Source organism: Sphaerodactylus townsendi, linkage group LG15 (genome assembly GCF_021028975.2).
Source record: "Sphaerodactylus townsendi isolate TG3544 linkage group LG15, MPM_Stown_v2.3, whole genome shotgun sequence".
Classification (NCBI taxonomy): domain Eukaryota; kingdom Metazoa; phylum Chordata; class Lepidosauria; order Squamata; family Sphaerodactylidae; genus Sphaerodactylus; species Sphaerodactylus townsendi.
Window position 1 is genome coordinate 39100766 of NC_059439.1, and position 26814 is coordinate 39127579.

The window sequence follows — 26814 nt, forward strand, 5'->3', positions numbered from 1 at the left end:
GGGCGCAGGCTGGAGGAGGGGAGAAACATGGAGAGTGTCTTGGGTGGGCTGGGGCAACCCCCCTTTCTCCACGGCCAGTCTACCCTGACAAACATGCAGGGGTCAGCAGACAGCACCGTGGGGGCAAAAATAGCCCTTGAAGGTTGTGTGTATAACACCCTCACCTCCAGTGGAGACATACAGTGAACCAGGAACAAGAGGACAAACTCCACTTCATACCCCCCCCCCCCCATGAGTGATCTTCTCCACTGAGACTCCCCAAATTCCACCACCTGGGTCCAGTGGTGGGATCCAAAAATTTTAGTAGCAGGTTCCCATGGTGGTGGGATTTAAACAGTGGCGTAGCGCCAATGGGGCTGGGCGGGGCATGATGGGGGTGTGGCCGGGCATTCCGGAGGCGGGGCATTAATAATTTCTCTGTTACTGTAAAAAACTCCTATTGTAAAAAAAAGTTCCTACTTCCAGCTGGTATCTTTCTGTCCATAATTTAAACTCATTCTAGCAAGTCCTATCACTAAGCTGCCAACAGAGACATTAACTCACTTCTCCTCTAATTGGCTGCCTGTCAAATACTCTTAATACTTTCAAATACTTAATTTTGTTTCTAGGAACAAAAGAAGGATACTTTCCTTAAAACAAGGAACTTCACCAGATTTCTAAAACAACATGTTTTTAAAACAGCCCAACAGGGAGAATTATCCCGCTTTCTACCCTTCAGCTTAACCAGCCAAGCATAGGAAACAACAGGACTTTATTATTTGTGGACCTAATGGAATTTCTAACGGAAAAGCAGACCCAATTAGTGACCCCCTCTCGGCACACACCAATAATTAGTAGCCCACTCTTGGGAACTGGTGAGAACCTGCTGGATCCCACCTTTGCCTGGGTCTGTCCCAGGGGCAAAGTTCTCTATTGCTCTACAGAGGAAATTGAACAGGGCCTTCTCATGGCACCGAGGGGTTCGATTCTCCTTGTAAGGCGGGGGAGGAGGGCAGGAATGATGGACAGATTTCTCTGCAGAGGGGGCAATCCGGAGAGAGACGGAGGCAGACCCAACCATCACCCTGGGGATGCACATCTGCTCGTCCTCCACGAAGACAGGGCCAGAGGGCAGCTGTGTCGATCTGCCACACAACAGCTAGGACCGAGCCCAGGAGCACCTCAGAGACCAGCATTATTTTGGGGGCAGGAGCTTTCGAAAGTCTGAGCTGCCTGTGCTAGATAGGGACTGATCTCCCTTTGAAAGTTCAGACCCAGACAATGTTGTGGGTCTGTAAGGTGCTCCTGGACTGACCCTCACCCGTGGGCTTGTCCTGTGCTCAGACAAACACAGGCAACAACTAGGGCGTTGTGGGTTTTCCGGGTTGTAGTGTTCCAGTAACATTTTCTCCTGACGTTTCGGGCCACTTCAGATAGTTCTCATGAGCTGGGCTTCGATCGCTTCTGTGGCTGGCAGCCACAGATGCAGGTGAAACGTCAGGAGAAAATGCTACTGGAACACGGCCATACAACCCAGAAAACCCACAACACCCTAGTGATTCCGGCTGTGAAAGCCTTCGACAATGCACAGACAACAACTTCAGTCATCACTTGAGGAACTGGGGGGGGGGGGGAAGGGATTTTTCTAAATGCTTTCAAAACAAAGGCATGCCTCACCATAGACCCTCCCAAGACTACCCCCCCAGTAATGGCCAGCAAAGCCCCCCCCCCCAAATCTCCCATCTGATACCAAGGCCTTGATTAAAGATGTCTCCCCCCACCCCCACCTGCTTGCTCTCTCTCTACCCGCGGGACTTCAAATGCCTGGCATTCCCTTTGCCTCTTTAAGCCAGGACACAGCCAGCCGGCAGTCTTAAAAGTCAGCTTATTTTCCCAGCCACTGCCTGTCCAAAGCAGAGACAAGGGCAGAGACGGAGAGCAGCTGCAGGGTCCCCCTGGGGGGCGGGGGCTGCCTGGAAAACAAGCCGCTCTGGAAGCCCCAAGCCCCCCTTCCCAGGGAGCAGGGATCTGGCAGAGGGACTTGGTGGGCCGGCAGGCAGGCTGGCCTGGAGTTCACAAAACGTTAACCTGCCTCCTGGCCCTTCCGTCCTCTATAACAATTGGGCACGGGGCCCTCAATTGTTGCGATCGCCCCCTGCCAAGGGGATGGGCATCCTTGCCCCCCCCCCAAGCCCAGGATTCCTGGTCTCCTCTGGTCCCCCGAGCCCGGAAGACAACATAAGAACATAAGGAGCCTGCTGGATCAGACCAGAGTCCATCTAGTCCAGCACTCTGCTACTCGCAGTGGCCCACCAGGTGCCTTTGGGAGCTCACGTGCAGGAGGTGAAAGCAAGGGCCTTCTGCTGCTGCTGCTGCTCCCAAGCACCTGGTCTGCTAAGGCATTTGCAATCTCAGATCAAGATTGGGAGCCATAGATCGACTTCATAAATCTGTCCAAGCCCAACACAGGGGGTTCCGCTGCCAGATCGGTCTCTCTAATTGCCTTGAAGCCGGGACTTGCAGCTCCGTGCCCTCCGCTCTTCACCCATGGAAAATGGGCTTCCCAATCCCCATTCCACCCTCTCCCCCCAACCAGTGACCCCCACCCCAAAGAGGGAGGGATGCTGCTCCTTGGGTATCCCAAAACATACCCTCCCAAAGTTTCCTGGTTTCTTCCCATAAGAAACCCCAAGGTTCTCAGCTGGATTCAAGTCCAGGCGCAACTGAAGGTTTTTGGGAGTCTTTGCAAGTCAAAGTTCCCTTCGGCAGAACCTCAAAAGCTCCTGCCCGAAACTCCTGCTGGTTTCTAAGGTGCTCCTGGACCAGAACGGAGCTACTGCAGACCCCCTCCGCTGTTCTCGGAAACAATTGCCCATTTCCCCAGTTCTTCTGTACCAGATTCCACCTACTGGACGTCACAGCCCTTTCCCAAAGCCCTCTGCTCTGGCCTCTGAATCTAAACCTGAACTATTCCAAAAGAATCCAGGGATCCAGACCAGAGGTGGGATCCAGCAGGTTCTCACAGGTTCCTGAGAGTAGGTTACTAATTATTTGTGTGTGCCGAGGGGGGGTGACTAATTAAGATTTTTGCCATGTGATTTGGCCTTTAGTTGCTCTCCTCCCTGTAAAGCAGTAGCACACAGAACTTCTGAAGCAGTCGAAAGCAGGAGGTGCAATCAAGGCGCAAGGCAGCCCGCGCCTGCATGCATTCGCTTTCCCCGCCTAAGTGATTCTCAGCACAGCGCGCCCTTGCCACAGCCCCGCCAGGAATGCCCTCACTTCCCAGAATGCCCCGCCACACCTCTGGCTATGCCCTTCAGCCCAGTCTCCCATTGGCTTAATGCCACAGTTTGAATCCCACCACCATGGGAATCTGTTACTAAAATTTTTGGATCCCACCACTGATCCAGACCTCTGGTTGCCCTAAAGGAGCCTCTTTGTCCCGGGCCAGGCCCGGAACACTCTGCGCCGCTCTGCCTCCCTCCCACCCAGGTGAAGCTGTCTGCCTATAATGCCTTCTTACCCTCGACATTTGGTGTTCCTTCTGAAGCCTGTGAGCCAGCCGTGCAAGCGCAGTCCGCGATGGTCTGTTTCTCCGCCCACTGCCCTCGCCCCTCCCGCAGTACATGCTGAGGGGCCGGGAGCTTCCACTCTTGGACGGGCGCTGGCCACGCACTGACCGGCAGGACGGGCAGTGACCAGCTCCCTGGGCACCGTCTTGGTTCTAAAGGCAGTGAAGTTGACAGTGACGAGGAGGGCATTTCTGTAGAAGAGGCGGATCCGAGAGGGGATCGCCATGCAGGCCCCCCCTTGGTCCTGGAAGGCTGGCAGAACCCCCGCCCGCCGGTGAGAGGCCCGATTTTGAGCGCCTTCATCGCTTCACTTTCCCCGGGAGGCTCTCCCATCCCGCCCGCCTCGGGTGAAGTGCTCACAAGCCACCGTGTCCACCTTTGACGCACGGGTTCCTCCATCCACGCCGGGAGTGTCCGTGGCCACGCCGGGCGCTGGGTTTCTCGTAAGAGTAGCTGACGCTGGAACGCCTCCTTTGCAAGAGCCGGTGCGACCCAAGGGATGGAAAAAGCACTCCACCATCGCGGGAAGCTGGAGCTCTGCGAGATGGGTGGCTTCCTAGCTGGGACCGAATGTGGTCCTCAGCCAGTTGTTCTGGTTGGGGAGGTGGACGGCGCACACCTCGAAGGTGCGGACGCTGTTCTGTTCCTCGTCCATCCCGCTCAGCTCTTCCCACTGGCAGGGACGAGAGGGAGAGAGTTTGTCAGTGCCGGAGGCAGAACGCACGGAAAGAAAGCCCCGCTTATTTCTCAACCCTGCCCGTACTGACAAAAGAGGAGAGAGGCACGGGCGTAGCCGTCCACGGGACGTGGTTGGACAGAGCAGGCCAAACGCCTGCCCAGTCCGGCATTCTAACAACACGGCCTTGTCAGTTGGCAAAGGGGCCAAAAGTCCACCACAAGAACTGATACTCTTTAGGTATACTGCCTCTGAGCATGGAAGCTTCGTTGAGATATCATGCCTAATAGCCAGAACTACACTTATCGCTGCCTCTGTAAATTCGTAAATGGGCTTCACTCCAGAAAGGGACGCGGAACTATCAGTCCACAAGATGGATCAGGAGCTCAGAGGGAGTTTGGTCCTACCCATGAACTCCACAGAGGCTGGTCTGAATTTCTCCCTACCCAAGCCACACCCACTGGTTCACTTCTGGAACTGGGGCTGGGGTGTTGAGGTCCGCCAGGAAGCAGAGCCCCCCCGTCTTTGGAAAACATGCCCTGAAAGGCAAGCTGTATGGAGGAAAACCATTCTGTGCATGCACAGAGGCATTCTTGCCTTCATTATAAGAACATAAGAACATAAGGAACAAGCCAGCTGGATCAGACCAGAGTCCATCTAGTCCAGCTCTCACACTGCATGAGGGCTCTACCAGGTGCCTTTTTGGGAGCTCATGTGCAGGAGGTGCAGAAAGCAACAGCCTTCTATGCCAAGTTAATTTGTTAACCTGGTCTGCTAAGGCATTTGTAATCTCAGATCAAAGAGGATCAAGATTGGGAGCCATAGATCGACTTCTCCTCCATAAATCTGTCCAAGCCCCTTTTAAAGCTATCCAAGTTAGTGGCCATCACCACCTCCTGTGGCTGCATATTCCAAACACCAATCACATGTTGCGTGAAGAAGTGTTTTCTTTTATTAGTCCTAATTCTTCCCCCCAGCATTTTCAATGAATGCCCCCTGGTTCTAGTATTGTGAGAAAGAGAGAAAAATTTCTCTCTGTCAACATTTTCTACCCCATGCATAATTTTATAGACTTCTAATCCTCTATCCCTCAGTCACTTCCTCCTCCAAACTAAAGAGTCCCAAACGCTGCAGCCTCTCCTCATAGGGAAGGTGCTCCAGTCCCTCAATCATCCTTGTTGCCCTTCTCTGCACTTTTTCTATTTCCTCAATATCCTTTTTGAGATGCGGCGACCAGAACTGGACACAGGACTCCAAGTGCGGTCGCACCACTGCCTTATATAACATGTCCTGAAAGGCAAGCTGTATGGAGGAAAACCATTCTGTGCATGAACAGAGGCATTCTTGCCTTCATTATAAATTCTAGCACCCACTGCAATTTCTTGTAATGGGATTCAGAAGGCATTCGTTTCCTCCTCTCTTCCCTGGAATGAGTCTGGCTGGTCTTTCTGGGTTTCCTGTCTCCTCTGCTGAGCTAGACGTGTTTTCCTCTGTCACGAGAAGGCTGCTCCATTTCAGCCTCTAATTCTCCCTGCTCAAAAATCTCAGGAAACATCAGCCTTTGTCCTTCCCAAAGAGGGATGCAGGAGGGGAGACCATCCCAGGCAGCCCCCCTCCGAGGGCAGTGACCCCCTCACCTGGCCGTCCACAGGGGGGTACGTTGTCCACTGAAGATCAGCCGTCTCTAGCTTGGTGTTCATGAGGCTCTCTGAAAGACAGATAGGAAACCCCGGGCTTGTCAAAGGGTCAGAGCTAGAAAGCCCTTCGGACAGCCCAAGGCTGAGACAGAGGGAAATGCAGCCGGGTCATGACCCCAGGTGGTGGTGGGGAGGTGAGGTCCCATATGCAGGAAGGATGAAAACCAACAATTCTTCCCCCCACCCCACAGACAAGCTTTTGCAGTAGATTTTAAAACTGATATAAAAAAACCCTGAATTCAGTGATATGGAACTCCTTGTTTCGGTAAAACAACCAAATTCTCCAGATAGTTATGGGACTACAGTTCCCATAATCTGGCAGGGGATAATGGGAACTGTAGTCCATAACATCTGGAGGGCCATGAGTTTGACACTGGTGCTTTAGACTGTCCAACAGCATGTTCAGGTATACCCACAGAGCAGCCCCTTGCGGCCCATCAACGGCCACGTCATCTCTTCTGTATGGCAGCAGCTACCATTGCACACAGCAGGGGCGTACCACCTGTGAGGACACATGGGGTCAAATGTCTTTAGGCTGTGGTCATTTACTCACTGGGGGGGGGGAGGAGGTTTTGGCTTCACCCACTTTTTAAAACTCATGGGGATGTCAGGAAGGGTGTCAACAGGCACCGGGGAACCCACAAGTACCACACTGGGACCCCAACTGAGTGCTTTTAAACCTGATTTAGAAGAAGAAGAAGAAGAAGAAGGAGGAGGAGGAGGAGGAGGAGGAGGAGGAGGAGGAGGAGGAGGAGGAGGAGGAGGAGTTTCTGGATTTCTATCCCCCTTCTCCTCCTGCAGGAGACTCCAAAGGGCTGATGGCCTGTCTCTTCCCCTCACAACAAGCACCCTGTGAGGTAGGTGGGGCTGAGAGAGCTCCTGAGAAGCTGTGACTAGCCCAAGGTCACCCAGCTGGCGCGGTGTGGGAGTGCACAAGCTAGCACCTGAATTCTGAGATAAGCCTCCACAGCTCAGGCGGCAGAGCGGGGAATCAAACCAGGTTCCTCCAGATTAGATACACGAGCTGGCCGGTCACCTCTGTGGCGTGCAATTTCGGGAGTAGGACGGGCTCCCAGAGGGTCAAAGGTGGGCAGGCTGGCGGAGAAATATTTATAAAAGCCGGACTCGCGTCATTTCCCCAAACAGCGGCCGCCACCCTGCCCAGGAAACCAGCTCCTGCAATCTCGTGGATCCTGCTTCGGTCCACGGCACGGAACACTCGTCCACGTCTCAGCTCCAGGCTGCTCCCTCCTTCTCCACCCCCTGCCCTCAATTCTTCTAGCACCCCTTTTTTGAAAGCCGTCACCCCCCTCCTGCCCTGGTACACGGTGGTGGTGGTGGCACGAGTGATACATGAAACCGCCCCTCTTTGCTGGCGAGGCTCCTGGCAAAACAAAGGACCCTTGTTGAACCAGGTTGGAGAAACGGCAGGTTTCAGCGGAGGATCCTGGGAACCAGAACTCTGCGCTTCTTGAAAGAAGCAGCCGGGGCACCCTCACAAGGTGCAAGCTGCCCCCACCCCCCCAGGGGCCACAAAAAGGGCCTGCCCATTCTGTCCGGGCCTCCCCTGACCAGTTGTGTGTCCTTGTCAAACCTTGTGACTGCACGGGCAGGGGGCAAAGACAGGCCTACTCAGCAGGGCGGCTGTAGCAGGTACCACCAAACTGTCCAGTAATTTGCAAAATTTCACATGCCAAAGCGATAAGAGACAGCTGTCAGGCAAGGGGGCATCTCATGCGAGCCCCCCCCTCCCTCGAGCTGTCTGTGGCATCGGCTCCCCCCCCCCACTCCCATGCATGGCAAAGAAGCAGAGATGGACAGGCTAACCCACAGGGAGGTCTCCAGTCGTAGTGGTAAATTTTTTTGCATCTCCAGGATACAGTGGACTGATACTTCCCATCAGCCCCTGCCAGCAGGGCCATTGGCCATGAAACCGCCATTGGCCATGCTGGCAGGGGCTGATGGGAATTGTAGTCCATAACATCTGGAGTGCCAAAGGTTCGCCACCACTGGTCTAGAGACTGACAAACTACAGAGACAGGCTTCACAGAAGAAAACGGTTGGCTCGGGGGGGGGGCTCTGTGGCATCATGTTCCCGCCACCCCCAAATCTGCAGGAATGTCCCAACCTGGAGTTGGCAACCTGGCCAATGGCCCCAGCGTGTGCCTCCCCACTCCTGCCCAAGCAATGGAGCTCCCTGCTTAGGTGTGATGTCCCCCTCTCCGCCCCCCAGTCGAGTGCTGGCTGCCCCCACCTCCTGCCCCACCCAGGCAAGAAGAGGAGGCAGAGAGGAAGTCCAGCAGCAAGAACTTTCCATCAGGAGAGCCCACATGGCAGGGATTGCCTGGAGGGCGGGGATGTGTGTGTGAATGGGGGAACTCTGGATGTGGAGGGTGATGAGAGGCAGAAACTTTCTAGTAAGTTTGGGGAGATGCCCCTTTGCCCCACCCACTCTTGCTTCTGGGCACCCACCCGGCTGCCCCTCTCCCCCTCCAAGCCCCCGTTCCCAGCAAACTCCACCCTTCACTCGGTCTATTTCTAGCCTCACTTCTCTCCATCCCACCCCCCCCAGGCCTCCTGCGTTCTCTAACACCCATCACCTCTCACACCTGCCATTCCTGCCTAAATCCATCCCAGATGTGCGAGGCTTTGCCGGTGGAGGGGCTGCCAGTCTGAAAGGGGGGGGGCTGAGTGAGGACCCTGAGGAGGCAGCTGGCCAGAGCTGGGGGGGGGGGGTCAGGGGCCAGGACTCGCCTTTGGGGGTTCTTGGGGAGGGAGGGGGGGCAGCGGGCAAAGGGCTCCTATCTTGGCCTTCCCTAACCAACAGCTTTCCAGGGGGAGTTCCGAGGATTTCCCGCCTCCCTCCTCCCCCCCCTCCCGAAAACCTGGCCCCAGAGAAAAGGCCACACCCTGTACCTGCTAGAGCCTTTTTAATTAAAGTCAGGGCACGGTTCCCAGGTTCCCAGGGCGTTGCTTCTGACTTCACTGCAGGCAGCTGCGTCCTGCCCCGGCGTGTAGAGAGGGACCGACCGGCTGTCTGCCGGGCCTCTAAATGCTCCATTAATTGCCCCCCGCCCCCCAAGGAAGGAGAAAGGCCCCACCGTGCAACACCCCCATTCGGGGGGCTCTTTGGGATTGGCCAAGCTGCCAGGCCTAGATCCTGAGGGGGCCCCCTGCCCTTTCCACGCATCCGTTGCAGCTCCGGCTTTTATGGGAGCTCGTAAAACTGAACATCCCTCTCCTTTCTGTGCCGCTCACACCAGATCCTTGGAAGGACCCTCAGGGTCCCAGACATGGGCCTCATTTCCGCCTGCACTCACACCAGACTGGCGTAGCAGAGGTCAGGGAAGGCTCCTACCAACGGGCTGCTGTTTCACTCCCCGCAATCTGCGTGCGACTCGAAGGGCCTGGACGCCACAGGGTAACAGGGCTGGGCGCTTATTTGTTTCTCCTGCGCTTCTGCGCCTCATACACAGATGTTTACAAAGCGATTTTACACAATAAATCTTAAAACCAGTTCAAAACCACTACATGATATACTTCAGACCGTTTCAATAAAATAAAATCCAAGAACTGAAATCGTTACACCGGCAGCGCTGTCGGGCCGCGATCTCTACAGCAGGATGGAGAAAAGACCTCCGCTTTGCCGTCTCGCATCTAGATTGATTATCCACCAGATCGGTTTTCGTGGCGCTTTTAACAATTCCCAAACTTTGCCATTGTCAGAGCGAAGGGCTGCACTATAACAAAGTGGTTCCGAAAGTTGCTTTAATGAAGGGGGAGGGGCTGTGGATCGTGCCCCTGTGTATACTGAGCATTATCTGTTGCTGCACATATTACTCTCTTATGCAATTTCTGCATCATTTAATACAGTGATGGCGAACCTTTTCGAGGCCGAGTGCCCAAATTGCAGCCCCAAACCCACTTATTTATCGCAAAGTGCCAACATGGCAATTTAACCTGAATACTGAGGTTCTAGTTTAGAAAAAACAGTTGGCTCCAAGGCACATGTTACTTGGGAGTAAGCTTGGTGAAGCAACCGTGCAACGCTTCAAATGGGTGAATCACAACCCTAAGAGGGTTTACTCAGAAGCAAGGCCGGCCTAGATCTGTGTGTGGAGGGGGTGGGGTGGGGTGATTTTCAACTCCCCCTACATGACGAACTCCCCAGCGCTGCCCACAGAGAGGGCTCTGAGTGCCACCTCTGGCACGCGTGCCATAGGTTCGCCACCACTGATTTAATATATCCCGTTCACACTTGCAATTCACTTCACATTTCTGCCTGTTCCAGATTTCTACCATTCTTGGTCCTACTAACATTGCTTATGGGATGTTTCAACTTGTTGACTGCAATGACTTACACCCTGTGACTTCCCCCCCTTCAGACTCAGTGAGAAAGGCAGTCTATAGATAGCCCAAATAAATCAAATATGTAAATAAAACAAACAATAGCTCGCTATGTGTGTGACGTTTGCAAGGGAAGAGGGTCTGCTCTGGATCTCTTAACAGTTGGGATCTGTCTGGATTGATACTGTGCCTACGAACATTAAGTGCCTCTCTGGATCAGAACCAAATTCACTCCGCTTTGGGTTCTTCGCAAGAGTCCATGCAACTGGCACGGCGCAGTCCCCAGTGTGAGCTAGAAAGGCGAGCTAAAATTCCAGCTCTCTGGTCACGGCAAGCTCAGCCTCTGCCTTCCTCTGTATGGGGCAAATGTCCTGATTTAAACATGTCCCTGGCTGCCCACTGTAGAGAGTCCAGGCCTGGTTTTAAAATGTGGCCAAAACATTCTCTGCAGAGACCAGGCAGTCTGGTCAAAGCGGGCTTTGGACGGACAGCAGGCAAAGCTCCACAGGGGAATTCTTTGCCTCTGACAACGTCATGCTTAAGTCACTGACCTACGTGCAGGGCTGTTGTCAGAACTGCAAGGTAAGGCATATGAGCAGGAAACAGTCTAAAGAAAAGCATGGGGGACATCCAAGAGGCCGGAGCAGAAAGAAAAGGTCCTGAATGTTTTGGCTCCGGAGAGCAAGAGGCAAAAGGGGGAGATCAGCAGCAGGGGTTAATGATTAGAAACAGTCCAGAGAGAATAAACAGGCATGAAGGTTTCCTGCTCTTGAAATCCAGGAGGTCAAGGCCAGACACAGACCCTGAGCGGATTTTGCAGCCAGCAGTGCAGATGGTTGAAGAAGAAGAAGAAGAAGAAGAAGAAGAAGAAGAAGAAGAAGAAGAAGAAGAAGAAGAAGAAGAAGAAGAAGAAGAAGAAGAAGAAGAAGAAGAAGAAGAAGAAGAAGAAGAAGAAGAAGAAGAAGAAGAAGAAGAAGAAGCAGCAGCAGCAGCAGCAGCAGCAGCAGAGGAGGAGGAGGAGTTTGGAGTTATATCCTCCTTTCCCTCCTGCAGGAGACTCAAAGGGGCTGACAATCTCCTTGCCTTTCCCTCCTCACAACAAACACCCTGTGAGGTGGGTGGGGCTGAGAGAGCTCCAAGAAGCTGTGACTAGCCCAAGGTCACCCAGCTGGCGCGTGTGGGAGAGTACAGGCTACTCTGAATTCCCCAGATAAGCCTCCACAGCTCAGGCAGCAGAGCTGGGAATCAAACCCGGTTCCTCCAGATTAGATACACGAGCTCTTAACCTCCTATCCTTTTGATAACGTTTTTGGTAATTTTAAATGTTATCTAATAGCCAATTCTTTGTAACTTTGCAATTGAAAATAAACTTTTCTAAATAGATTTTTTTAAAAAAAGAATCCAGTTCATTCATAAAAACTGGACAAACTTGATATGATAACGAAACATAGAACTGCCATGTTCAGAAGCAGTCTATCTCCAGCCCCCAATCGAGACAGCGGGCCGCAGCTTTCATGCCTGGACAGGCAACGTCCCACTCACTGACTGTGACTAAATATATTTGATACTGTAAGAGTTATAGCCTATGCCGGTGTGTGACGCAATTGTTTTGCCTCTACTCTTGTACGTTACACACCACTGTGTTTGTGTCTGCCATGCCACTGTCAATGCTCTCATAGCAGTTATAGAGACACACGCCAAAAATTGAGGCAGAAGGGAAGCCGGAGCTTTTCGTTTATCCACAGCATCTGGGGAGCCCCTCAATGTTTGGGCCAGGAGGCCCACACAGGGTTCAACTCAGCAAACCCCCCACCCCCAAAAAGACACTGCAGCACACTGTGTTGTTGAAGGCTTTCTACTGTCGGGACTAACTGAGTTGCGGGCTTACAGGTTGCGGTTATGGTCTGGTAGATCTTGCTCCTAACTTTCCCGCCACAGATGCAGACGAAAACGTTAGGAACAAGATCTACCAGACCACGGCCACGAGGCCCGGAAAGACCACCACAACCAACTGCAGCGCACACTCCACCCCCTCCCGGTTCCCCAGTTTTGTTTTGCATCTCAAAGTCGGCACTGGAGGCCGGGTTCAGGTTTTGGCGCCGGTGCCCATTTTGCGCTGGGAAACTTGCAGGCAAGTCCCGAACCTGGCGGGGTGTGTGTTTCTGCGTGGGAGGGGAGGGGTCTACATTCCACCTTCCTTTTGGATAGCTGCCTCGGCCTCCCCCGGAGGAGCAAAGGGATTACGGGCCTTGGCAGATCTGAAGGAGGAGAAGTAGGAGCCGAGCCTTTGATAGCCACGCCAGGCGCTGAGATGAAAGCTGCCGCCCCTCCCTGCAGAAACAGGAGCAATCTCAGGATCGGCAGGCGGCGGCGGCTGCTGCTGCTGCTCTGACGGCTTCCGGAACCTCAAAAGACCCCGGTGGGCAAGACTGTCTCTGGTCTAATTCAGGAGCAGCCCCCCCCCCTCCCCCCCGCATCACCACCACGTGAACCTCACCACTTTTGGGGCACCCAGGCAGGATCCAGGTGCACCCTACGCTACATTCCACCACAATACAACACCACGAGTCAGCAGGTGCAGTGGTGAGACTCCGGTTCAAATCTCCGCTCTGCCACAGAAGCCTGCTGGGTGACCTTGCGCCAGTCACGCACGCTTGGCTAAACCCACCTCACAGGGTTGTTGTGAGGATGAACTGGAGGACAGGAGGATGACGTGAGCCAACTTGGATCCTCGTTGAGGAGAAATGCAGAGTACAAAGAAAGAAAGTAAATAAATAAAGACCTGGCCTTTCTGTGGTTACAACGGGGGCAGCTGGCTCCAATGGGTGCCAAAGGGCGCTGGGTTCGAATCCTCCTCTGGCTCTCTAATGATAGCTTGAGAAAGGACACAGATCTGTGGCGGATGGCAGGCATTCGAGCTCACAGGCAAAACGGTGACCACATTGTTCCAGAACCACCAGGGGGACCCAGGAAGGTACTGCCAGGGTGAGTGCACGGCCCTGGGCTGGACCCTCTGACTTGCCGTCCAGACCATCTGGGGGCACTCTCTACTCCTATGGACAGAGGCCTGGTGGGACTCCCAGGGCACAGTTAGGAGCAAGATCTACCAGGGCTCTGCACCCTTCCCCCATGCATAGGTGTCAAACTCGCAGCCCGCCAGATGTTATGGACTACAGGGGATGATGGGAACTGTAGTCTGACAGCCCAGGGCCACTTGGACACCTCGTGTTAAGCCAAACTCGCAGCCCTCCAGATGTTATGGACTACAGGGGATGATGGGAACTGTAGTCCATTACGCCTGAGGGCCGCTTGACACTGTGTTGGGTTAACTCTGAGTTCCTTCCAGATGGACTACAGGGGATGATGGGAACTGTAGTCCATTACGTCTGGAGGGCCACAAGCTTGACACCTTTGCAAGTTAAGCCAAACTCGCAGCCCTCCAGATGTTATGGACTACAGGGGATGATGGGAACTGTAGTCCATTTACGCCTGAGGGCTACAAGTTTACACTCCTTTGTAGTTGGGTTAACTGCGAGCTCCTCCAGATGTTATGGACTACAGGGGATGATGGGAACTGTAGTCCATTACGTCTGGAGGGCCACAAGTTTGACACCTGTGCAAGTTAAGCCAAAATTACTGGGGGAAGGGGGGAGTTTGGCTAGGACCAAGAGCGCATCAGGAGGGTACGGAGTCAGGTGGAGTCCCTGAGCAGAAACACCTGAGTGATCTGAAAGAAAAGCCCCTGGGGTGGAGGTAGCGCCCCCCCCCCCGCCCGCAGCTTTAGAGGCAGGCAGCAAAGTCTCCTCTCTCTTGGGGTGGGCGAAGACTTTCAGGATGGCCCACGTGGGGCTGGACGGAAAGACCACAATAGGGGGATTCAATTAGTGCATCACACGCTCCAGAGCCCCCACACAGCCCTGGGACAGACCTGACCCAGGAGGAGGAGGAGAGCACAGATGGGGGGGGGGGGAAGGAGCTGGAGACGGCCAAGGAAAGAGTGAGGGGGGCCTTACAGCTGGATGGGAGGGGGAATTCTTTGTGCATTTTAGAAAGGAAGCTTGGCTCTCAGTGGGCTGCAGCTGAAGTTCGGCAGCCCCCAAATTCCTTCAGTTTTTTTGGGGGGGGGGGCGCAGACTGACGGAACTTAAGAACGGCCATTTCTCTGGTCTGTCTGTCCCTGTAATCCCTTTTCAAGTGAGATTTCAGCCCCTGCCGGGGATGAATGAACGAGGGGGGGGGGAGAGAAAAGAGGGAGGAAGAGGTGTGGGGGAGAGAGAGGTGCAGGATTAAAGGGAGGGAAGGTTCTGGGTGCCAGGACTGCTCTCCCCCAAGGCCTGAGCTGGAGGACATTTTCTGAGGACCCAAGAGAGGCTGTTGTGGGGGGCTGTTTAGGGGGGTGCTTTGCAGACAAGGCCTGGGGGTCCCTTGGGCCCTCTGGAAGAAGAGCGGGGTGGGGGCTGTTCAAAGGAGGACCCTCCACCAGCATAAAAATGAAAACCAGCCTCAGAGCAGCCAGCTGAGCAAGGGGCACCCTGCCTCTAACCACTGGACCCCACTCCTCTCCCACAGCAAGGAAGATTCCGCAAAGATCCCGCTGCTCCCCATGCCTTTGCAAGAACCCCCCCCCTCCGGGTTCCACACGGTTCCCCCCCCCCTTTGCCCCCAACCCACCCAGGAGAGGCCCCATAGCTCTCCCTTCGGTTGCTGCCTTCCAAGGGACTGGGGCCCCCGGCTCCACCGTCAACAGAACCCCCCCCAAAAATGCCCCCCCCAGCCGAGCACCTTTCCTGGCAAAGCTGCATTTTGAAAGGGAAACTGATTTGCCAGGAAAAGGGAGGGGAGTTCCTGAGGAGGGGGGGGCAGGCAGGCAGGCGGGGGGGGGGGGTCCTCTTGGGATACTTTCGGGTGGGGGGGTAACAGATAGAAGTGGGCAAGGCGCAACTCAGAGGCAGAAGGGAATGTGGGGGGGGAGGAAGCAGGCAGAGGAGCGCGGAGATGAAAGGCCAGCCAGGGGAGATCGTTGGCGGGGGGGGCGCGGGGGGGGGGGCCCGAAGAGGGATCGATGAGCCTCCTTAGCCCGGATCGATGCAGACTTTTCAAGACTCGCAGAAGCCGCGCTTTAAAAATAGACTGGGGGGGGGAGTACACCTGGGGGGCGCCCCGCGGCCACCTGTGACGCGCGCCAAGGCCGCCTCTGCTCCCCCCCTCGCGTCGGGGCGCCCCCCACCCCACCCCACCCCACCCCGGCCCGGACTGACTGCACCCCCCTCCCCCCCGTCCGCGGCGCGGGACTCTCACCTTCCAGGGCTGCGGCCAGGCAGAAGCAGAGCCAGAGAAGCCGCGGCTCCATCGCGCCCCCCCCGACGGAGTTGCGCCCCCGGCCCGGGGCGAGCGAGCGAGCGAGCGGCGCCTCTTCTGGGTCGGCCCGCCGGCGGCCCCTTCACGCCCCGGGGAAGCCCCCCCGACGCCGGCCCGCTCGCGCCCCCGACGCCATCCCGCGCGCCCGCCCCCCCGCACTCGAAGAAGTTTGGGCGGGCGGCGGGCCGGGGGGGGGGGGAGGCGGCTGCCGTCGAAGGAGCTCGGCGGAGGGAGGGAGGGAGGGAGGGGGCGCCCCAAAGCCCAAGGCCGTCCGAAGCGGAGTGCGGCGGCCCCGTCTGCGAGGGGGGAGCGGCCCGTCCCACTCCGGAGCCCCGGCCAGCGCCCCCCCGCCCCCCCTCGGCCCGCCCCGGCCCGGCCCGGCAGGAGACAAAAGCAGCAGCAGCAGCAGCGACGGCGCCGCTCCCCGGCGAACCAGAAAGTCCGGACTGGCAGCCGGCTGGGCGCTCGCGTCGGACAAAGAGAGGGGGCGGGCGGGCGGGCGGGCGGGCGGCGGAGGGGGGGAGCCGAGCGGGGCTGGGTGGGAGCAGCACACGGGGCGGGGGGGCGGCGGCGAAGTGGATCCGGGTTAGGAAGTTGGGCGACGACGCGGCCAAGTGGCGCTTCTGACGGCCCGACCGGGCTGCACGCGCGGGGCGGGACCGGAGGGGGGGGGGGGGGGGCTCCCAACCCCCCCCCCCGCCAGCTGCGCCTGGAAAAGGACCTCAGCCGAAACTCCCCCTCCTGGCTGCGCTGCACGCGCCACAGGACCGCCCCCCCCCCCCCAGCCTGCACGGACTTCTGCAACGAACAAAACTGCAGACAAGTGACCCCCCCCCCCCGCAAATAAAAACAAGCGTTACAGAAATCTTTGGGAAGGGAAACAAAGCGCGACCCCCTTCCCACAAAAAGGCCTGCGACGCATTTGCAAAAACACCGCCCCCCCCCCCAAGGAACTAGTTGCCAAAATCGCCCCCCTGGAGAGCGCGGAGTGCGAACAGAAGACGCCGCCCCCCCCCCCGCTCTTTCCAGAGCCTGGAGCGTCGCCCCCGACCCAGAAGAAGGACAGGCCGGGGGCGACTGGGGGGCCCTGCGAACCACCTGGGGGGGCTCCTCCCGCCCATCCACTGGCGGCCCGACGAGCCCAGCTTCATCCCCACCCCCCACCCCCGGCTACAAAGCAGCCGCGAGGTTTCGGGGGCCTGACCGGTGCGGGCCACCTCCAGAGCCCCAGGAGCGCCCCCGAAGCAGGCGCGACAGGCGCGAGCACGTGTGGACGCTCGTCCCGGGGCCTGGGAAGGAGATGCGGCGGCTACCCCTGAAAACTGTGGCCGGGGGGTGGGGGTGGGGCGAAGCACTGGACATCTCCAACCACTCACTGGCCGTGGAGGAGCTCGCAAGCCTCGGGTGGGGGGGGGGAGATGTGTGGGGTGCTCGCCACTCTGTGAATCTGTTTTCCTCCTGATTCCACTTGTTGGTACACGGATGCCTTGGGACCACACCTGCCTCTGGTGTTTGGCAGGTATACTGCCTGTGCACATGGAGGCTCTCTTTCAACCATGGAGAGACCTGCCCAGTTTCCTCCATGAACTTGTCTAGCGCTACAGCTAGGCCAGCCAGACCCATTAGTCCAGCCAGCCGCACGTTGGAGTGCAGAGAGTCTTAGCCCCCTCCCCAAATGAGAGTGTTGCTCCCATTTTTGGAGCTCGGGAAAAGATTGCACAGTCCCAAATGCCCCAAAAAGTGAGGGGGCGGCAGCAGACCTCAACGCCGCTTGACCAAAGGCATCCCCCCCCCCATCAGCTGAGCCACACTGGGCTGCTCCACCGACCATTCACAGCCCCTCTGCATGTTCTCAGTTCACCCCAGCAAGTTGAGAAAGCTGGTCATAAAGGAAGATGGGGGGGTGGCGGCCCCTGACCCAGGAGAGGCCGAGCTCCGCGGGTTTCCTGCCTGGCTCCAGCCATCCGGAATGAGACTATCCCTGCCCTTTCCGCTCTGGCACGGCTGCCCCTTCGGGCCGGGGAAGAAGAAGAGGAGGCCGGAAAAGCCCTCCTGGCTGGCAGGAGGGGGCGCAAGCAGAGACCGTCTCTCTCCTCCGGGCAAGGGGCACAGGAGGTTGGGGGCAGAGCAGCGGGCGCAGAATCCAGGCTCCTCTAGGCCTCCCCCTGGCGCCCCCGGGGCTCCTGCCCACCCCTTTCCAAGAAGCCAGGAGTTGTGGACCCCCCCCCACCGCACCCTGCCATCAACACCCCTGCCTCAGATTCCTGAAGTCTCATTCCAGACCCCCACAGCCAGGTTTCAACCTCTCTTAGGGGTGGCCAACCTATGTGGCACTCCAGATGTTCGTGGACTACAATTCCCATCATCAATTGGCCATGCTGGCAGGGGCTGATGGGAATTGTAGTCCATGAACATCTGGAGTGTCATAGGTTGGCCACCCTATATAGCAGTGGTGGCGAACCTTTGGCACTCCAGATGTTATGGACTACAATTCCCATCAGCCCCTGCCAGCATGGCCATACTGGCAGGGGCTGATGGGAATTGTAGTCCGTGAACATCTGGAGTGCCACCCTATAGTATGCCAGATTCTACTCACCACCCCAGGAGACACTGGGCATGACAAAAGCTTCACCTGTTGGATTTCTGCCTGCCGAGGAATGGCATTAAAGGCACTGGAGTTCGATACCATACACTCCTTGTTCACCAGGGCTGCATTTTGGCACTCCGCTCCCAATACAAGCCACACTGGGAATGGGAAATGAGAGCCAACGTGGCCTAGTGGTTAGAGTGATGGTCACTAGGATCACGGAGAACATGGTTCAAATCCCCATGGCCCTAGAAGCCACTCAGTGGGTGGCCTTGGACCAATCATACCCTCTCAGGATAGCCTACCTGACAGGGTTGTTGTGAGGATACAGTGAAGAAGATTGAGTTCCCACTGGAGAGAAAGGTGAGATATGACTGAACTAACTGAATAAATGCCAAAGGGGGAAAGGTAGGAATGCCTCTGAGAATGGACGGAGTTTCTTTGTGCAGCTCTAGCTAGCCCAGGAAAAATAAGCAAGTTGGCTTCCTGGGAATTTTCAGTGCCAGCCACAGATGCCACCTTTTCTGTGGCTACCAGCAGGCTGTGAAGGTGGGGGGGGAGGCCGAGGCGCTTGCTTCCCCCCCTGGCGACAACTTCCATGCCGAGCTTTTAAGCACAGGGCATCAAGAGAAAGGGTCTTCAGTGTGCCAGTGTGCTTGGACCCTCTGATTTGGAAATCCTTCTCCGCTATTCACAGATGACGAGTGGCCACTCCTCAGAAAGGACTGGGCAGCCTTTGTTTGCGCAAATTGTAAGAATGAAAATATATAAACCAAAGGTTTCTTTAGTAACTGTGTTTAAGAGACAGAAAATATCAGACAAGTATTATTATTGATCATCGCTAGAGTAAATTAATGTGTATATTAATCTGTATATTATATTTTTAAAAGGAGCAGCAGTGGAGGTAGGAGGTTAAGAGCTCGTGTATCTAATCTGGAGGAACCGGGTTTGATTCCCCGCTCTGCCGCCTGAGCTGTGGAGGCTTCTCTGGGGAATTCAGATTAGCCTGTGCACTCCCACACACGCCAGCTGGGTGACCTTGGGCTAGTCACAGCTTCTCGGAGCTCTCTCAGCCCCACCTACCTCCCAGGGTGTTTGTTGTGAGGGGGGAAGGGCAAGGAGATTGTCAGCCCCTTTGAGTCTCCTGCAGGAGAGAAAGGGGGGATATAAATCCAAACTCTTCTTCTTCATCTATATCGTAGATAGAACTCATGTTGTGGACAGCTGGAAATCACTATAAGAATTTAGATAAATTTAAGTATATATTAAATAGGTAAATTGATTCCTTTCTAAATTCAAAAACAACAAATTCTCCTTTCTTCTCTTTGTACCTTTCTCTTACTTTTTTCTTAAATGAATTGTAATTTCATATTTATTTTTCTTTATTCTTATATAGAAAGATGATGTGACGAAATTACAATTTCTTTGATGTGGTTCTTTTTTTTTTAATTGTGCTCTTTCATATTTTCTTTTTTTTCCTTTTGCACTCTAAAGATCCTTAATTTTAAAAAAGGAAATTACTGGACAGCACTCTACACATGCTCCAAAGCATGCGTGCCTTCAGCAACACTCCACAGATTCAAGAGCTAAGCCATAGGTGTTGTTCAGAGCTCCTTCAGATACATGGATCTACACTTTATCATCCCCTGCCAGCATGATGCTGGCAGGGGATGATGGGAACTGTAGTCCATAAAATCTGGAGGGCTGTAAGTTTGACACCTGTGAGCTAAGCAAAGCCATCGGCTTCATTATTTAACAGCGATCAATAATTATCTCTGGTTTCTTCCCCCCCCCCCAGATGCTTCCCCCCACCACCATTCCAGTTGGGAAAACTCCCTACTGCCCCATTGGGGCATCCGCTATTAACCCTGCCTCTCCCCCTCTAGGGTTATCTCCCCAGCCAGCTGCAATCACAAGCACCTCACCCCTCTTCGGGTCAGCCGTGGGGCAGGAAACAGAAGGGGCAAAGCTCACATGCTTTGGCAGGGGCAAAGGGAGGGGGGGGACCAGACCCACTGATGCCTGGAGTCAGCACCAGCAGGTCACATCTGGGGCCAGGCGAGCGCCCCACATATTCAGTAAGTGCTTATTTATCGCTTTAATCAGGTGACACCGTAGAGCGGTTATGTCACAGCACATGGAGCAGGGCTGGGAAAGGAAGCAGGAAGTCATCCCAGAATGTGTTGCCAAAGCACAGCTTAGTCTATTTGACAGGACAGGGAAGACAAGAGCACTTCTGAGCCTACACAGAAGGCCTTCCCCCGCCCCCTGCCCTGTTCTACCCAGCTTTCTCCTCCCACTGGCCTCTTGTCCACCATCTTCGGCGGATTCTCCTCAGAAAGAACAAGGAGGTTGGCCCGAATGCATGCATTTCATATTAATTTATTTGCATCCAGCTTGTCTCCTTTGCTGGGACTCAAAGCAGCGTACAACACTGTTCTGCCTTCCTCTGTTCTCTCACAACAACAACCCGTGAGGTAGGCCAGACTGAGAGATGGTGCTGGGCCGCAGGTCGTCCAGTGAGTTTTCATGGTAGAAGTGGGGGTTTGAGCCCAGCCCACCCAGGGCTCTAGTGCCCCCACTCCTTCTACCACGTCATGATGGCTCTTTTGGCAAGAGTCAGCAGTGTGACGCTGCAGCCAAGAAAGCCAATGCAATTCTGGGCTCTATCAACAGGAGTAGAGTGTCATGATCGAGGGATGTAATTGTACCTCTCTATTCTGCATTAGTTAGACCTCACCTGGAATATTGTGTGCAATTCAAGAAGGATATTGACAAGCTGATATTGGCCCCTTCCGCACACGCAAAATAATGTGTTTTCAAACCGCTTTCACAACTGTTTGCAAGTGGATTTTGCCATTCCGCACAGCTTCAAAGAGCACTGAAAGCAGTTTGAAAGTGTATTATTCTGCATGTGTGGAATGAGCCATTGACAAGGATATTGACAATTGGGGAAGAGAAGGTTAAGAGGTGACGTGATAGCCATGTTTAGGCATTTGAAGGGATGCCATGCTGGTGAGGGAGCAAGCTTGTTTTCTGCTGCTCCAGAGACCAGGACCAGGAGAAATGGGTTCAAGGTGCCGGAAAAGAGATTCCACCTAAACATCAGGAAAAACCTCCTGACACTAAGGGCTGTTTAACAGTGGAATGCACCACCTTGGAATGTGGTGGTTTTTCAAGAGAGGCTGGATGGCCATCTGTCGGGAAGAAGAAGAAGAAGAAGAAGAAGAAGAAGAAGAAGAAGAAGAAGAAGAAGAAGAAGAAGAAGAAGAAGAAGAAGAAGAAGAAGAAGAAGAAGAGGAGGAGGAGGAGGAGGAGGAGGAGGAGGAGGAGGAGGAGGAGGAGTTTGGATTTATATCCCCCCTTTCTCTCCTGTAGGAGACTCAAAGGGGCTCACAATCTCCTTGCCCTTCCCCCCTCACAACAAACACCCTGTGAGGTGGGCGGGGCTGAGAGAGCTCCGAGAAGCTGTGACTAGCCCAAGGTCATCCAGCTGGCGTGTGTGGGAGTGCACAGGCTAATCTGAATTCCCCAGATAAGCCTCCACAGCTCAGGCGGCAGAGCAGGGGATCAAACCCGGTTCCTCCAGATTAGATACACTAGCTCTTAACCTCCTACGCCACTGCTGCTCCTTTGATTGTGTGTTGCAGGGGGTTGGACTGGATGGCCCTTGGGGGTCTCTTCCAACTCTGTGAGTCTATGAGTCTCCCACGCTGGGATCCTCACCCTGCAAGGCTCCAGCACGGAGTCCCACCCGCTGCCACTCCCCATGTCCCGCCACCCGGCAGCCTAACCTTGGAGAGGTGTCCTGCCAGCTCCGAGGGGCTGGGTGTGTTTTCAGTGCTCCCCCCACCCCCAGTTGAGCTCCCAGCCTCCTTCGCTGAAGTGATACTGCAGGTCCTGGCAGCTCCAGCTACAAATTGGTTCCAGACCTGGCTGGGCAGGCAACCTGGGTCTCTCTGGCTGGTTGGAGTGCTCTCAGAAAGCCAACCTGTTTTGAATTACGCCGGCTGGCTGTTCTCCCCCTCCCACTCAGTGCCCCGATAAATTTCGAGGCTGTATCCGGACTTGAGGGGGGGGGGGAGTTAAAAAGAGAGGAAAAGAATCAACCAGGGAAACGCACAAGCAGATTCTATTTGGATAAAGGAGGCGTTGGGGGATCCACAGGGCACCTGGACTCAGTGGGGTGGGCACAGGCTGGCGTTTGCCTCTGCTGAGGGTCTTCCCGTTTGGCGCCTGGGAGAGTCGGAGCTGTGGAGGGGTGGGGGGGTGGGCACAGGGCTGGTCGCTGAGCCAGGAGATGCTGCTGCTGACAGGTCTGCCCAGATGTTCCTCATCTGTTGGCCATCTTTTGTGTGAGTTCCAGGCCCCATGTACCTTTTTTCTGCTCTGTTCTTTAAAATCCCAAGGAACTGGCAAATGGATTTGGGGTGGGGGGGGAGGTAGGAAGCACAGCTTTGGGCTGCAAGACCCCCACCCCCACTAGCACACACAGCAGGGAATGCTGTTCGGGACAATGAGAGCCCAAGTTTCCAGTCTCTTCTCCCCCACCCCCACTACAATTCCCCTAAAACCGATATTCCCCCTGTTAAGCTCTGGCCTCCCCCCAGTCCCGGCTCTAACCTGCTAGAAACACCTACAGCGCCCGTCTTGAAGGACTTCTGCCTTTCCCCACAGCTGCCAAGTTTTGTTTCAGCGAAGGGGTTAACTGATCCCTTGCCACTTCCTTATCCCCCCCCCTCCCTTCTCAAGAACAACCCCCCCCCCAGCCCTCCATACCTCAGCCCCTTCCACACCCCTGCATTTCTGTACAGTTTTCCAGATTGGAAAATTCTTTTGTTCTCTCATTTGTCCTGGGAAAGGGAAAGGAGGTGAGGAAACGGCACTTAGCTTCCTCCCACTACCATCTTTGCCAAACCAGCAGCTGATGCCCCCCACCCTCCTCCAGGCATTGCTTTGGGAACCAGTGACTGTTCCCTGGGCACTAAATTCCCACCCACCACGCGCAGCCGAATGGCTGTCCCCTTGGCAGAGGCCTGGCCTTGTTTGGCTTGGCAGGCTCTTGAAAGGGAATGTTTCCACCCGGCGCGAACGGGGAGCTGGAAGGAGACGGGCAAAGTCCTGGCTGCCAAAGTGCCAATTGGGGGACCAGTTAAAAATAAACAACGCTTCACTGAAGAGAGAAACTCCCGGCCTCCAGCGCTGTCCGTCCACGTGCTCGGAGTCACGTGGGAACACGGTGCTGCTACCTTAGACTGAGGACAGGCCTTCCACGTTGCCTGCTGCCCAGTTGGGATGCTGGGAACTGAAGTCAGGACTTCTTGCATGCCAGTCAGATGCCCCCCCTGCTGAACCATGCCCCCCTCTCTCCTTTTCATTCATTCTGGAGGATGAACCCTCATTTTAGGAGGAGGAGGAGGAGGAGGAGGAGAAGAAGGAGGAGGAGGAGGAAGAGGAGGAGGAGAAGAAGAAGTAGAAGAAGAAGAAGTAGAAGAAGGAGGAGGAGGAAGAGGAGGAGGAGGAGGAGAAGAAGGAGGAGGAGGAGGAAGAGGAGGAGGAGAAGAAGGAGGAAGAGGAGGAGGAGGAGGAGGAAGAGGAAGAGGAGGAGGAGAAGGAGGAGGAGGAGAAGGAGGAGGAGGAGGAGGAGAAGAAGGAGGAGGAGGAGAAGAAGGAGGAGGAGGAGGAGGAGTAGTTTGGATTTATATCCCCCCTTTCTCTCCTGCAGGAGACTCAAAGGGGCTTACAATCTCCCTTCCCCCCTCACAACAAACACCCTGTGAGGTGGGTGGGGCTGAGAGAACTCCGAGAAGCTGTGACTAGCCCAAGGTCACCCAGCTGGCGTGTGTGGGAGTGCCCAGGCTAATCTGAATTCCCCAGATACGCCTCCACAGCTCAGGCGGCAGAGCCGGGAATCAAACCCGGTTCCTCCAGATTAGATACACGAGCTCTTAACCTCCTACGCCACTGCTGCTCCTGGCACGTTTATGCCACCTTTCCAACCCATCAGGCTTCCTAAGGTGGCAAACTTTAAAAAAACAAACTTTAAAACATTTGAACAATTATAAATACATTTAAAATTAGTAAACAATAACATAAAGCACACAAACGAACCAGAACCGGGAACGAGGGCCAGTCACTATTTTGGGGGAGGATGACAAATAAATGACAGCTTCACCCACTGATGGGAGACACCAACAGAGGGAGACAGAGAAACCTCCCTGGGGAGAGAGACACACAGCGTGGGGGCCAGGACGAAGAAGGCCCTGTCTCGGGGTTGCCGTCTGTCTAGCCTTGGTATGGTTCAGGTCCCGATTATGCCCTGCAAGCAACAGCCTTGTGAATGGCAAGCAAGCCTTTATTGGCATAGACAACAGTACAACAATAATAAAAACGGATTAAAAAGCATATACAATACAGGAAATAAATGTTAGGTGGAAGGAAATCTACTGGCGTTTAGTAATTTCCAGGAGAAAGTCTGCCACTATCATACAGAGAGAAGGATCAGGGTTGTCCAACAAGTAGTGTAATCTAATTAAATCGGGGAGATGGGGTAAATGTAAAGGAGTAAGATTCACACATTGGATTTGATTTCCTTGAATCTGAGACAGTGTAGTAATTGGTGAGCCAGAGATTCAACTGAGCCATCGTTACATGGGCACAATCTTTTAGCCTTTTCTTGCTTATTAAATCTGCCATGCAACAAGGCAGAAGGCATAACATTAAACCTGGCGAGCATTATGGCTCTCCTTTGAACGGGGTTTATTAAGCAATACAGGTAGTGTGCCAAGTGGCCTTGTGAATGGACAACTGCCTTGTGAATGGGAGATCTTTCTTCCATGGGTGCCAGAGACGGCGTCAGTGGGATGCAGTCGGTGCTCCGTGCCCAAGGAGAAGGGAGCTCTGGGCGTGCAGGTGGGAAGTCCCAGGGCCCACCAGCCTCTCCTGCACAAAGGATCTGCAGCAGCAGCAGGACACAGCTCAAGGGCCCAATCCAGCACTTGCAAGAGGAGAGCACCCGTGTCCCCTCCCCGCAGCCGGCCTTCTTTCCCCTCCTCTGCTGTCATCACCCGCCCCAGACCCAGCTGCCTCTCTGGGTGGCCCCGGTGTCAGCAGGATCACCCTCCGGCCTCCCTCCGCACAGAACAATAGACCAGGGCAGATGAATGCCTGGCAGCGGCTGGAGGAATTTCCTGAGCAGAAATGGGGAAAGCAGAATAGATTGTGCTGACTGTCCAAAGTGGCCCTCGGTGCACGGCTGCCCGTCACTGGCCTGGCTGCAGAGGAAGGAAGCAGGCAGAGCGGGCAGGAGGCCGGACTCCGTGTCTCATGCAGGAAGGCCTGTCCACTGGACAGCAGTTCACTGAAGACCAAACCCACAGCTCCAGGAGCAGCAGTGGCGTAGGAGGTTAAGAGCTCGTGTATCTAATCTGGAGGAACCGGGTTTGATTCCCTGCTCTGTCGCCGGAGCTGTGGAGGCTTATCTGGGGAATTCAGATTAGCCTGGGCACTCCCACACACGCCAGCTGGGTGACCTTGGGCTAGTCACAGCTTCTCGGAGCTCTCTCAGCCCCACCTACCTCACAGGGTGTTTGTTGTGAGGGGGGAAGGGCAAGGAGATTGTAAGCCCCTTTGAGTCTCTGTATCCTCATCACAACAACCCTGCAAAGGAGGCTAGGCTGGGAGTCTATGGCCTGGGGTCACCCAGGGAGCTTCCAAGGCAGAGTCGTGATTTGAACCCGGTTCTCCCAGATCCTAGTAGCCCAAAGCTGTAACCACGACGTCAGAGTGCTTTACTTGGAAGTCCTCGTCATGTCAACAGGATTTACGGCCAAATGAGGGTTTTTAGGGCAGCAGCGTTTCGTCTCCTTGACGGGTCGGTTCTTAGGGCATCTATTGATGGACAGTTGGAAGAAAGCGAGTGGGGCAGGGTGGGGCGTTCAGGGGTGGCAAGAAGCAGAAGACCCCCCCCCCCATCTCCCTTGGTGGTTCAGAGAGCACAGAATCATTTCCGGGAGACAGCTCTCTGGCCAGGGGGATGTAGGGACCGAGGGGTACAGGGATAGTTTTGTCATTATCCTTTAACACAGGGGTCTGCAGCCTGTTGTGAGCCTGGGGACACTTTTGGAAGTTTGACACAGGGTGGTGGGCAACACCCCCCAAAACGGCTGCCCCAAAACTGTTAACCTCCAACCCCACAGGGATGGCGCTTGTGCTGTAGCCGCCGCTGCTGCCAAAACGAACTGGGGAAAAAACTCAGTCTGCTCAGCCAATCAAATTGATGCAGAGTAGACCTTTTTCAAGGGAAGTTGTGTTACACTGGCAGGCAATGCAGCTTTAGCACACCGCTGCACTGGCGGAATACTTTGATAAATAAGCAGACCACGCCAGAAGTAGTTAACTTCAACCGAGGCTTTTTATCTTTGGTGCAGGCACTTACAAAGTATGTACAGAAATCAAAGAACAGTCTGACCGTGTGCTACGCAGAAACTCCTTAAACACCCCAACACACAGCTAACACACCTACACACACATAGGTGTCAAACTCGCGGCCCTCCAGATGTTCAATACAATACAACAACCTTTATTAGGTATATTAAA

At 55.0% G+C, this 26814-nt stretch overlaps 1 pseudogene; it reads right to left on the reverse strand.

The window, feature by feature from the left end:
- Window positions 1–2: 2 nt before the first annotated feature.
- On the reverse strand, window positions 3–15718 carry LOC125444437 (annotated as a pseudogene).
- Between the last annotated feature and the right edge of the window lie 11096 nt (window positions 15719–26814).